This window comes from Poecilia formosa, unplaced genomic scaffold, assembly GCF_000485575.1.
Source record: "Poecilia formosa unplaced genomic scaffold, Poecilia_formosa-5.1.2 Scaffold163, whole genome shotgun sequence".
NCBI lineage: Eukaryota > Metazoa > Chordata > Actinopteri > Cyprinodontiformes > Poeciliidae > Poecilia > Poecilia formosa.
The window spans coordinates 76098-88581 of record NW_006800102.1 but is presented as its reverse complement, the minus strand read 5'-3'; the positions used below and the strand labels follow the sequence as shown (position 1 = coordinate 88581).

Here is a 12484-nt window from a genome sequence, read left to right as displayed (position 1 = left end):
CTAGTTAGCCTTCCTGAAAAATTCATTTAATTATTCATTTATTATAAGCCTAGTGTGGAGGTGCATCTCAACAAATTGGAATATCATGTAAAATTAATTTATTTCAGTAATTCAATTTGAAAAGTAGGCTCATATATTACATTAGATTATGACTCTCTGTGATATATTTCAAGTGTTTATTTCTGTTTGATGATTATGGCTTACAGCTAATGAAAATCAAAAATCAAGTTTCTGAGAAAATTAGAATCTTACCAATAAAAATATTTTTGAAAGGGATCCACATATAGTTGAACATGTTGGCCAAAACATGTTGTAAGCATACTATTAACGCAAACGTTATTGTTTGGGATATGTAAAAACTCCTAAATACTTCAAAAATTGTATATCTTTATCTTTATTTTTCCCCTACAGATGTTCACATTTTTTTCACCTCCGCAATGCATGTTGGGTCATGACACAGGTAAGCTATGTTGGACTGGAGCCTTTAAATAAAACATATAAAATATGTCAAGGTTGTGGAGGCTGACGAAAGCAGCCCACAAAACGTGCATTTTTGGGGAAACTGCCTTAAAGTTTTTACGTGCCGCTGAAACGAACAAATGTAATCGGCTGTTTACCAGATTAGCTAGAGCTAATACTATTAGCAGCAGCTAACGCGAGATAAAAACAAATAGGAAGATAATGAAAGGATGTTTAAACTGACTGTAAGTAAAGCAACTTTTAAGTCTTTGTAACACACCATTCTAATCTGAGAAAAATGTTTAGATAACGATCCTTACCGTAAACAACTTGAGTTATTAACCGTAGCTCTTTGCAGCATACGATGTCCTTTCATTCTGGCGATAAGAAGCTGAAGTTGGCTTCCGGTTTTAACTCCCAATATGGGAACTGGCTATAGGATGATTCCATAAAATTTTTCACTGTCTTGAATATATTTAATGCTCTCTATAATAAAAACTAAAATACTTAGTTACTTAAAGCTTGTTCTAGATCATTCTGCTGAAACTGCACTTAGACGTAGTGTGTCGTTCTGTTTCTCTGCTTTTATTCATTCAGAAGCTAACTTCAGAGTCGAGTTAGCGTTTTCAAGCAGCAGCTACAGTAAACATTAGCCTTTTTGGCCGACTCATTTTCATTCAGCCTGTCATTTCTGCATTGCCTTCAACACATTCTACACATTATTTAAGTGACAATGAGCTCCTAAGAATTAGACCCTTGTTGTAAGACACAATAAAAAAAAGTAATTCTCAACTTTGGCTTAAGATAAGTCTAGTTTTCTTGGCATATTACCAGTGATTTTTGGTAGGGGGAATCGTAGCTGGATACAGGGATTAAGGCTTTTTCTGCAACAACTACACCCCAACTCTCACCTTTTACCACAGGATATAATCGTCCATATGTGGTTCCAAACAAATAAAAAATTGGTTATTCCAGCTAAAAATGGCTGAATTAAGCTTTGCCTTGGTGATGAGTTCTACCACATTGGGATTTGTGGTGAATCTTTAGGCCCTGGAGAGTAAAAAAAAAAAAAATAGTCCAGATGAACTTGAAATCTGATGATGATGCTTCAAGGGGTTTTCAGCACGTCTTTCTGGAAGGAAACCCTGGGTCAGGATTGCTTTTCCTTACTGGTCTTGGAATGTGTTGAGATCCCCTGGGACGTCCTGGAGAGTGTCCTTGGAGAAAACTGCCTTGGTTTCTCTTTTTGACCTGCTGCTTCTCTGACCCGACCTCAGATAAGAGCTTGAAATCAGATTGATGAATCAAATTCCAGCTCTGTTCTTCACCAGTTGGTTGTTTGTATTTTAAATCTGTCTGCCTACATCATTAAGAGATTTTTGAGTTTTTATTTAAATTCAGAGAAACGTCAGGGAGTCACTGAAGCTTTATCAACTTTGTGGAGCAAAACAATGTCTAGGAAATTCAGTGGTGAATCCACTATGAAAGAAGATCAATTTGTCAGACTTCAGTAATGTACATGAGATTTTTTGTAGGATATTATGATTTACATAAGTTGAAATTTCTCCAAATGTGGAGTTAAGTTTGCTGTCTCGTACCATTCGAAGAGACAGAAACATGATTTCCTCCGGATTTTCTTTTCATATGATCTGACTGTTTATTCAAGGAATAAATAAAGTAAATGGAAAAATAAATTTTCTTCAAATGTCTGAGAAATAACTAAGTAGACATAATTTGTAGAAGCAAATCTTTAGAGATCATAACTTAGTTTCTGTTTGACTTTGAGCCCTTTGTTGCCCACTTTGCTTATAGAGATGTTTGCAGACAGTTTGTGTTTATGCACAGCACTTTAGTCAAGGTGAAATCAGGACTTTGACTGGGCCATTGAATAATTTTCACTCTTCTCTTTAAGCTGTTCCATTATAGGTTCATTGTGGTGTCTGGGATCATTGGCATGTCGATGACCAACTTTAGCCAAAATTCAGCTTTCAGACAGATGACCTCACATTTGATGCTACAATAATTTGGTTTACAGAGGTCTTTAAGGTCGACTCAATGGATGCAAGATTCCTAAGAGCTGCGGCTGCAAAGCAAGCCCAGATCACCGTACTCTAAGTTTGCCTAAAGGTTGGTAGGTTTTCTTTTGCTTAGTTTCCTCCAAACATGACACTATACCTTATAGTCAAATAGATATTTATTTGGTTTCATGAATTTCAATTTTATTGTTCTAGGTGTTTTGTTGACCACAACTTTGTTGGGTTTTCCACTGGATAGTTTTGTGCAGGCTAAAGTTTTGGCCCTTTAGCCTGTTAGCTTAAATAGTCTGAGTTGGATCTCTGAGGTTTTTTGCAATTGCTCAGCCCTTATAAACATTTGAGTAAGATTTCTGGGACATGGACCCGTGGGGAGACTTGCAATTTCCATGAATGTTTTCCATCTGTCTGACTATGGACTATGAACTCCAGAATATTTGTATAATAGTAGTATGAGTCTATTCCAGTTGTGTTGACACAACAAATCATCTTAAAACTTAGATTAATGTGTGCTCATAAATGCATGATGATTATTGGCTCAAAAACCCAGAGATAGTATAAAATTCATTGACCGCTCATTCTTTCAGCAATCACGCCCAATTATTGGCTCTATGCTTTATGCTATCTGTCTTGCTTTGGCAGGTGGCTAATGCAAACTGTGCCAAAAATGACTCAGAGCTTAAACTGCATGAAACTGATTACTGATTTATTTGTTATATGGCAGGAGCTAATACAGCAGGTCATTTCAACAAACCAATCATAAGTCAGAAAGAATATTAATCCTTTTTAGATCATATGGTAAATTCGCAACTATGAGTATTCAAATAATTATGTTTTATGGGAACTGTAATTTTGAGAGTTATTCTCATTTACATTTTATACAACTAAACCATCAATGGCACAATTATATAGTGACACAAACCACCAGGTGTTTCAGTTTTAAGTTATTATAAACTTAAAATTGATAAAAATTAAAAATGACAAAGTCATCAAAATAAACAGTAACGCTGGATTGATATTTAAACAGTGTATAATTTTTTTTAGCAAGTTGTACCTTTCATTTTTGTTTAGTCTTGTAACTGACAATAGTTTTATTCACATTTACTGAATATGAATAGAATAAATGAAAGAAATATCAAAAGAAAGCTACATAGAAGGCAGCTAAAAAAAAACAACTCAAAAGTTGGGCAAGGTTGGAAATGTTACATTTTTAATATCAAACTATGGCGTAACACAGTGTTCACCCAAGACAACATTATTAGTCACAAAATCCACATCTTTCAGTTCATAATGTGAAGGTTTATATGGCAATTTGTTCAGAAAAAGACATGAGAAATATTGAGACATGAGAGCAGCGACCTAAGGCCTTAAAAACAGGAACCAGACCCAAGGATTTAAGAGGGTTCTTTTGTGAGCGGAGCCTGTTTGCAATTCACCACAGCGGTAAAGGATAGCTTTCAATAAAAACGTCAACTCAAAACTTGGAAAGTTTGGCAGGACTCAGAAGAAATGTTTCTCCTGCTCCAGCTCTGACCAGCCTTGTTACTCTGATGTGCACGCAGACATGTGTTATCACATTCCAGCCAACATCTGTATCACCAGAATACTGTGCTTTATATCAGCAAGCCATGGAGCGACTATGCAAGCCTCACTTCGTTCCACAGAACCGGTCCATGACTTTACTCAGAAGGTCGTTAATTGTCCAAAAGTTGCTTGTCAAACTGGTATTCAGGGGACACCGTCTGTCACACTTCATACGCCATTAAGTCTGTTGACAGTTTTCTCACGACAGCTTGTATCTTGGCCTTAATTGTAGCGAAACATGTGGCAGATTTAGGCAAAGTTAAAGTACTGGTACATAGTTAAAATTTAATGTGGCTAAACGTGTACGACGGGCATTTGAAGAGTTGACACGATCAGCAGAGATCAGCCAACATTTTCTACTGGCAGAGGAAACAAAAACTAAAAACAGCTCAAGATAACAAAGGATTTGACATATTTCAGCTAGAAAAAGTATTTTATTAACAATTAAACAGTCCTATTTGCACCAAGACTTAATCAGATCCTCGGCATCGTCCTTATATTGTCCTCATTTCCTACTTTTAAGAAGTGGCATCAAGTGCTTTTTTTTTGTTGTTGCCATCAAGTGCTTTTGAAGTGATTTATCTGCTATGGAAAACTACAGAAAGGTAGAGTACAATTTGTTCCTGCTTTATATTTTTAATATTTTATCCCTCTAAAATTTGACAATATTTTCCCTTCAATTCTCTTAAGAGATTCGGTTTTTTTTTTCATTTGTTCTGCACACAAATGTAAAACTGTAGATCAACTTCTTATTTGGCTGCAGATTCTAAAGCTATTTAACTTTTTGTCTAAAGCTATTCAGGCAGTAAAGAGCCTGTGTGTGTCGGTACCAGGAAGGAACACGTGATGAACCAGTGAGCCGGAGTTTTGTACTGAGGTTCAGGAAACAATCTGTCGAACATGACCTCAGGGGGGTTCAGCAGAAAAAACGTTGGACGTTGCAGTTCTTACCAAATATGCTTCTGTATCTGGAAGATAAAATATAGAAAAGGCTTAGACGGAGAGCAGAAATTTGCCTTCATTTTCTCTGTTTTTATGCAGTCAACACAAGGCCTGATTAAGCTGTTACAGCTTTATAGTCAGTAACAGTTTTGGACATTACAAACTAAGTGAGGTGGACGGTTTTAAGGTTTAGTCATTAAACGAAAAGTCGGCCCTCGTTTGATCCTTGCTGGGTGTTCGTTTCAGGCTCGACACGGAACCATCGCCGCTGTCACGGAGAAGACGTGTTTCCGCTCTTGGCTCAGCAGGTCACAAGCCTTGAACTGAGCAAATGTGTTTACATTTCTATACAGCCCGCGTCGACTGTCTTAAAGAGAATGTTTGCTTTATTTTTCTTTCCCATGCTGCCCACACTGTTTTTAGCAATGTTGATCGGAAACTAGATGGTCAAAACCACCTCTGTTTCTGTCTCACACATTGAAAGTTGAAGGGGCATAGTGCAAATGATGGAATGTCGTCTTTCATCTCACTCAGTGTTGTTCAAATCTTCTGTAATAAGGGCCAAATCATCATCAGGGTGAAAGAACTTGCAGGCCAAAAATGTTGTTTTAAATCAAATATAATGTTGTCCTGAAAGACATAAAAAAAAAACAAGTATCCATTACACTGATGTGCATCCTAGGGCTGCACAAGAACATTTGGAGGGCTGCAAATGTTCCCCAAGCCACACTTTGACACATTAACCAACCTGCTTTGACATCAGAGCTAAAAGAAAGTATTTAGTCTAGTTGAATTGATTTTAATTATGTACAGTGCGCCAATGCAATTTATTATAAATAAGCATCTCAGATAGGTTACTTTCTGTCCAGTTATATATAATCTGAGTTGGTTCATTTTATCCCCATGCTATTCCATACAACTCAGTTGACATTTGATTAAACATGACCAATAAGCAAAAACTCGCCAGTGTAATCAAAACCTTAAGATTTAATAAAAAAATAAAAAATAATAAAAACGTGGCTCTTGTACTGCCTCATTCTGACCAAAACTGAGCCCATTTTGGAGAGAAATGTGTTGACTAACGGCTCAATTAACTGGCAAGCAACGTACATATAGAGTATGTACGTTGTAGTATTTCTAATTGTTGTTAAAAAATTAAAAAAGATTCTGATCCTGTTTCTAGACATTCTGATCAACTCTGAAGATAAAGTACAGCCACATATATTTTATTACATTTTTCATTGTATAAATTAGTGCAACCTTATTTTTGTAGGAAACAAAAATGTTGGATTTTTTAGCAGTGCAAAAACACAAAATCTTACCATGTATCTGTGATCTAGTTTCTAGTGTAAATATCTCAGCACACTTGAAATAAGACAAAGCTAACTTACAGGTATCTGTTAAGTAAGACGTCAGAGCTAGTTTTAGGTAAATAATTCCTTTAATATTAATTTAAAAAGTACTTGTTCCACTGGCACAGTAATTCAATTATAATAATTGGAAAAATGTTTTGCTGTAAGTGAAATAATCTGCCAATAAACTAGTACTTTTTCATCAATATTTAGGAATTGTTACCTTAAAACAAGCTTCCGTGGTTTCTTGGAAAGTTGATTGTAAGTTAGTTTTGTCTTATTTGAAGTGCACTAAGATATTTGCATCAGAATATGGACCAAAAATACTTATTCAAAGAAAAAGGGTTCAATTTTTCTGATGCTGGATTGTAAAAAAGAACAATAATTTTTTTAAGCGAAACTGAATCATTGTCAATGTAAGTGCTAAAGTAACAACCTTGTACTCAAATTTGCGGCTCAAATGTGAATTGACTCAGTTAATGAAGCGTTCCTGCAGGTTGAAATAACAGTAAATCACCAAAAAATACAGTTTCCTTTACTTTAAATGTTACCTTGTTGGCTGTTCCACTTGACCTGCTGTTAAGGTCTTTGAGGTGAAATGTAGGACATGTAATTAGGGCCAAAGTGACTGGCAGTAATGGACGCATCAATAAACCACACTAACATTGTACTGACACCAACATCAGGGCTCCATGTAATGACTGTCGATGTTTCTGGAATGTATCTGTTCAATAAAAGGCTCAGACGTTTGTCAAATGTGGATCTCGGGGAAAGAAAAAGAACTCCAACAGATATGCAAACATGCCGGTGTTTAGGAGAATATGATTAAAAAAATGTTAAAAAAAAGAAAGCTGAAAATGAATCCCTACCGTTTGCAAACACACACATATGTAAAACTAAAACCCCACCCACATCCATTACCCGCCGCCCAAGCCTCCCTCCCCCCGTTCTCGTGGGTGTCGGAGTGAGAAATTAAATTTTTCTGATGAGAAACTTTTTCCTGCCCCCACTCCTCTCCTCCCATTTTCTCCTCCCATCAGTTTTTTTAATTTATTTATTTGCTTATTTATGAACTATTAATATATGCAGTCTGAGAGAAACATCTGTGCAGTGAAGTGTTCAGGTTGCTGCCGCGCTCACAATAGATGATCATCACGGACAGACTGATATGAGTAGCAGAGAGGCAGGGGAGGTGATGCATATCAATTGGCACTGAAATAACTGTCCATCAGGTCTGTGACAGAGACAATAAACTTCAATTTGGCGTTAATTGTTACTTTCAGTCCTGAGCGCGGTCTGAGAACAAGAGGTGTGAGGAGTATTTAGTGTGAGGAATATTAAGTAAATTAACTGCTTCTTCTTCATGGATCTGTTCAGTTCTGCCGACAGTTCTCTCACTAACGCCACTCACAGCGGAGGAGTGAAACGGAAACCAGTCTGCCAACATTTGGGGATTTGGAAAACATTGAAAGTTGAGTTTACTGGGGTTTTAAATTCAAGCTTTCAGACTTTGTTGTTATTTTTCAAAGCAGTCTTGTCATGTTTTCTGAAGCTTTTTATGAGGACTTAGGGAGCTTTGCTTGCTTATTGTCTATCAAGTCCCTGCATCTACCCTTGAAGGCATCACAGAAAATGGGGAAACGTGAGAACAAATAAAAGACAAAAGAATGAGTCAGAACTATTGGAACTGAGAGTCTGAAAGTTAAATCTTTAGGCAAATAGGGGGACAATCCATCGAAGACCTGAAAGCTGCAACATCCTTAAGTTTTTCAGCAACTTTAGCGCAATGCTGTCTCGTTCTGTTTGAGTCTATGAGGTTTTACAGAGCGGAGATGAATAGTTTAACAAACAACTGCCCTGAAAATGAGCGAGAAAGCAGTCAGAGTCCAAAGAAAATGTAAAGATAAACAGAAACCCTGAAAATCTGCTTACTATACTTTAAAACAGTGATCCTCAAATTGTCCTCAATTTGTTACTTTCTCCTACTACTCTCCGGTTATGCCTTATCTTCAGTTGTCGGTGCAATTAACTTTATGCTCTCTCTGTTTCTTTCTCTTCATAGAAGTTACATCTGGCCTGGTGTAGGGGCAGGAATATCTTAAAACATCAAAGTGAGAGCATAACCCCGCCCCCAGGCAATTTCTTGAAACGTTCCACCAAAGTGGGCGGAGCCAAGAAACACTGAGTGTGTGGGGATGATTGGAAGGAGTTAAATGGGCTGAAGTCAGGATCAGAAAATCACTGTTTGCTGCTATGTTTGGTGACTTTACAGACCCCTCTAGCAACTTTTCTCAAAAAAGAAAATAAATAAAAATAGCCACAAATTTAGTGACTTTTTTCGAAACACCAATCACTTTGCAGTAACTATACTGAGTGAGAGCCCCTCCTGCTTCCTAATCACTGCAGTCAGCCTCACACATTCGAGCAATAAGGAGATCCATTGCACTCTGTGTCCACATTGCAGGCGAATCGTACATTGAAAGCTGAGAAACGCCATCGATCATCGATCTCGCTGTCCCAGCTCCTGACTCGCCTTGTGGTCGTGTGACTGAGTGATATGCTTTTATACCCAAACGCACGACTGTGGTGTAGACGTCAACCAGGCTGTATTTGTTGTCACCAGTAGGAACATTTGACTGCTGTAGCCACCTTACAGCCCACAGAGGGCAGTGCTAAGATGATTTTACGCTAAATATTGCAGAATTCAACAAAATTAAATATGAACTATATAAACAAACTGAATTAGAAATACGGGGTTTAATTGCTCATAAGATTCAGTTATTTTCAGTGATTTGAAATTTTCACAACTAAACTAACGAGTAAAAAAAATCAGCATTTTGCAATTAACAGTTACAAACTGATAGATTTTTTTTTTAATTACACATATACTGTTAATATACATAACAGGGCATTTTGCGTTGACTGCTGCCAGATTGTTTTCCTGTTGCAGGAATCTCAGGAACACATGAATAGGTGTCTAAATTCATCACAGTGTTCCGTACAATAGAGAGACCTATAAACACATTCAAATATTTTTGTTTTTGCATTCTCCGGCCAAGTCTTTCACGCCTGTAACACCGTCCGTTCCTTCACAGCCTGTAATCACATTTCACTTAAAGATCCCACGCTCCCACGCAGTCCCAGCAGGCGACATGTTCATCCAGTCAATCATCTGATCTGTAACGCAGTCAGTCAGTCTCTTAGGTGGAGCAGTCCATCAGGCTGTCTGCGTGGGCAGCAGAACCCAACACATGAACCGACTGGTCCTTTTTCGTTTCCTGAAAGAGAGCGGGGAGCAAGAGAGCAGAACCTGATTTAACCCCCGGCAGCCTTATTAGCAGGTTAACTGGCACGAGTAGGCGGGCGATGATTGTGTTTCTGTGTGCGTGGGAGGGAAGAGCTGATGGGCGGAGCTATGGGAGAGTGACAGCGGCGTGGGCGGCGGGCTGTGTCCCTGAGAGCCCCAAGGGAAGGTGACAATGCTGGTTTAGGCACGTGTTACTGGTGTAAAGTGGAGTGTGTGTGTGTCGGGGGGGGGGTCACTGCAGCTGTCGAGGTGTCTACAAGGTTGTCGGCGAAAACAAAATCTGCTGGTGGGTGGACAGGCTGTTTGTCGAACACTCTGTTTCTATTTGGCTCATACAAGTAGACGAGGCAGGGAGTGGAAATGGCTGTTAGGAATGACTGACCCCTCTGTGACACACTCCAGCGCGAGGTCAGCTTCTGATTTGAAGAACCGCCATCTTTCACTCGGCTTTTAGAGGCTGTGGACGTGACAGAGCCACTGTGCTAGTTTCTAGATTTCTTAATAGTTATTTCTAAAGCCCTTCCATTAGATTTGGTCAAACGTGTTTTTCCTCTGCAGACTTTGATTATTTCATGTGACAGACCAACGTAAAGTGCAAGTAGATTTACGATGACATTTTTTTTTAAAGATGAAAATGCTAAAATATGAGGTATGCATCTGCAGTTCATGGGGGTCAACCATTTTTCATTGCAATTCCAGCTGCAGGACTCCTGTGGTGTGTCTATACCAGCTTTGTACATCTAACCATCACCTGTTTAGTCCATCCATCTTTGAACGAAAGCTCAAGCTGAGTTAGACCTATAATTAGAAAAACATCTGAAAAAGAGTGAACATCACTTTCTGAATGGAACCTGATTTGGATTTGATTGGGCTTTACTTGGACCATTTAAACTGAAAAATGTGCTTTGATCAAATCCTTTCCATTGCAACTCTGGGTGTGTGTTTACTGTTGCCCTGTTGAACGTCGTCTCTTCCTTCCGCAATCCAGAACCTGACTGTTGAGTTAACTGGGTTCCTCAAGTTGTTCTTAGGTGTGTGTGTGTGTGTGTGTGTGTGTGTGTGGTTGTTTCTCCTGTGTGTCTCTGTGTTGCCCTGTGATGGACTGGCAACCTGTCCAGGGTGGAACCCATCTCTCGTTCAATGATAGCTGGAGATCGGAACCAGACTCCCAATAGCTGGATGGAAAAAAAATTGTACTCAGCCGAAAAAATAAATTGTTGGTCTTGCCCACCCAAAGCAACTTCTTCCACATGTTTGCTATGTCCTTTTTAGGCTAATGGCAAACTGCAAACATGACTTGTTCTGTCCTTTATAGGCTCTCCCACACTTTAAACCGAAGCCAAACAGATGATGTGCAATCATGTGGTTGCACATACCATGTGGACAATGCGCACAATGACTTTCTGTTCAAGTAATGCAGCAAACTTCGGATCCAACCGCACAACACTTTGTACAGAGCTTTTTGTGACCCGGGCCTGATGTGGAGAAAGGGAGGTCGAAACTTTACTGCGATGCCACGTTACCACATCAATCGGAGCCGATTTCAGACGAACGCTTTGGATGGGATGAGAGCCTTAAAACTTTCTGTTCCTGAAAGAAAAACACAAAGAGCACACCAGAGATTTTTTTAAGGCAATATGTTGCTTAGGGTTTTATTAAAACCAAAAAAAAAAAAAATGAGATTACTTTAAATGGAAGAAACAAGAGATGACTCAAAACTTTTGCACACCTATATCACAAACGTAGTTTTGAATAGCTGTTATCACTTTATTTTGTTAGAGTAACTTTTAACCCCACATAACTTGTGAGGCTGTTACAGCACCAGCCATCGCTGTATTTATTTAAACATGCACTGCATAAAAAGCTTGTCCTTTCTGCACATTATAAAGCTGCAGGTGGTTGCACTAATGGTTCTTTTGTTCCAGCCGCTCCAATTACTGGACCACATGGGAAAATTTGGATGATAAAATGCTTCCCTTCCTCGCTAATGTCAGCATGCCCTTCAGCACGGCGGTTAACCTAATATTCAGCAGAACGGGGTTTATGGTTGTACGAGTAGTGACATTGTCCAGCATGAGAGTATTTGCGATGATTGACCTACAAGTTAAATATGCTTGTTTCCTTGTGGTCAGTGCCAAAAAGTCTGATTTAGGGGTTATTGATGGTGATACAGCAGCCCATATTGGAGTTATTGGCAGGGATAATGGGGAACATGAACTAATTGATCCTCGTACGCTTCACAGATGGACCGGGCAGACAAGCAATACCTCATCCTCACAAAAATAACTCAAAAGCTTAAATCCCCCCTCCCCACCCACCTTCTGCATCTCGGAGACGTTAGTCCAGGCTGGAGCTGTCTGTGGTGTGATGATTGACAGCTTGGTCTAAATGAACTGCAGCAGAGCTTGGAGCATGCTGGAGGTTTTTTTTTTCTTGGTGTGTGGAGAGCTGAACGGTTGGGGGAGCTCCCAACGTCAGCTATTGATCTACAGAGTCCCCTTAAGGCAACTAATCAAATGAGGAGGACACTGAGGGGACACATGAGGCACTTGAAAGTTTCTCAAGTTTCACAGGCAGACGCACACACACAATCTGTCAATCTGTTGTTCAGTTTGCCTCTTTGTGTGTGTGTGTGTGCATGCATGCACGTCTCCTAAGAATCCCTCACTATGTCTGGAGCGATCCATCAGCCGCAAAGAGACTGCTGGAGTTCACTTCTGCAGGTCCAGATCCACAGATGGACTTTTCTCTGCCACTGAAGCCCAGAGGGAGTGTTGGTCAGTGGGCACGGCCCCTCAAAGAGGCTG

The 12484-nt window shown here is 39.2% G+C and overlaps 1 long non-coding RNA gene across 1 annotated transcript; it reads left to right on the top strand.

The window, feature by feature from the left end:
* Positions 1-393: 393 nt before the first annotated feature.
* On the top strand, positions 394-12183 carry LOC107837644 (uncharacterized). Its single transcript, XR_001663687.1, has 4 exons — positions 394-460; positions 2372-2590; positions 4600-4681; positions 10993-12183. It is a non-coding gene; the product is annotated as an uncharacterized LOC107837644 (long non-coding RNA).
* The last annotated feature ends 301 nt before the right edge of the window (positions 12184-12484 follow it).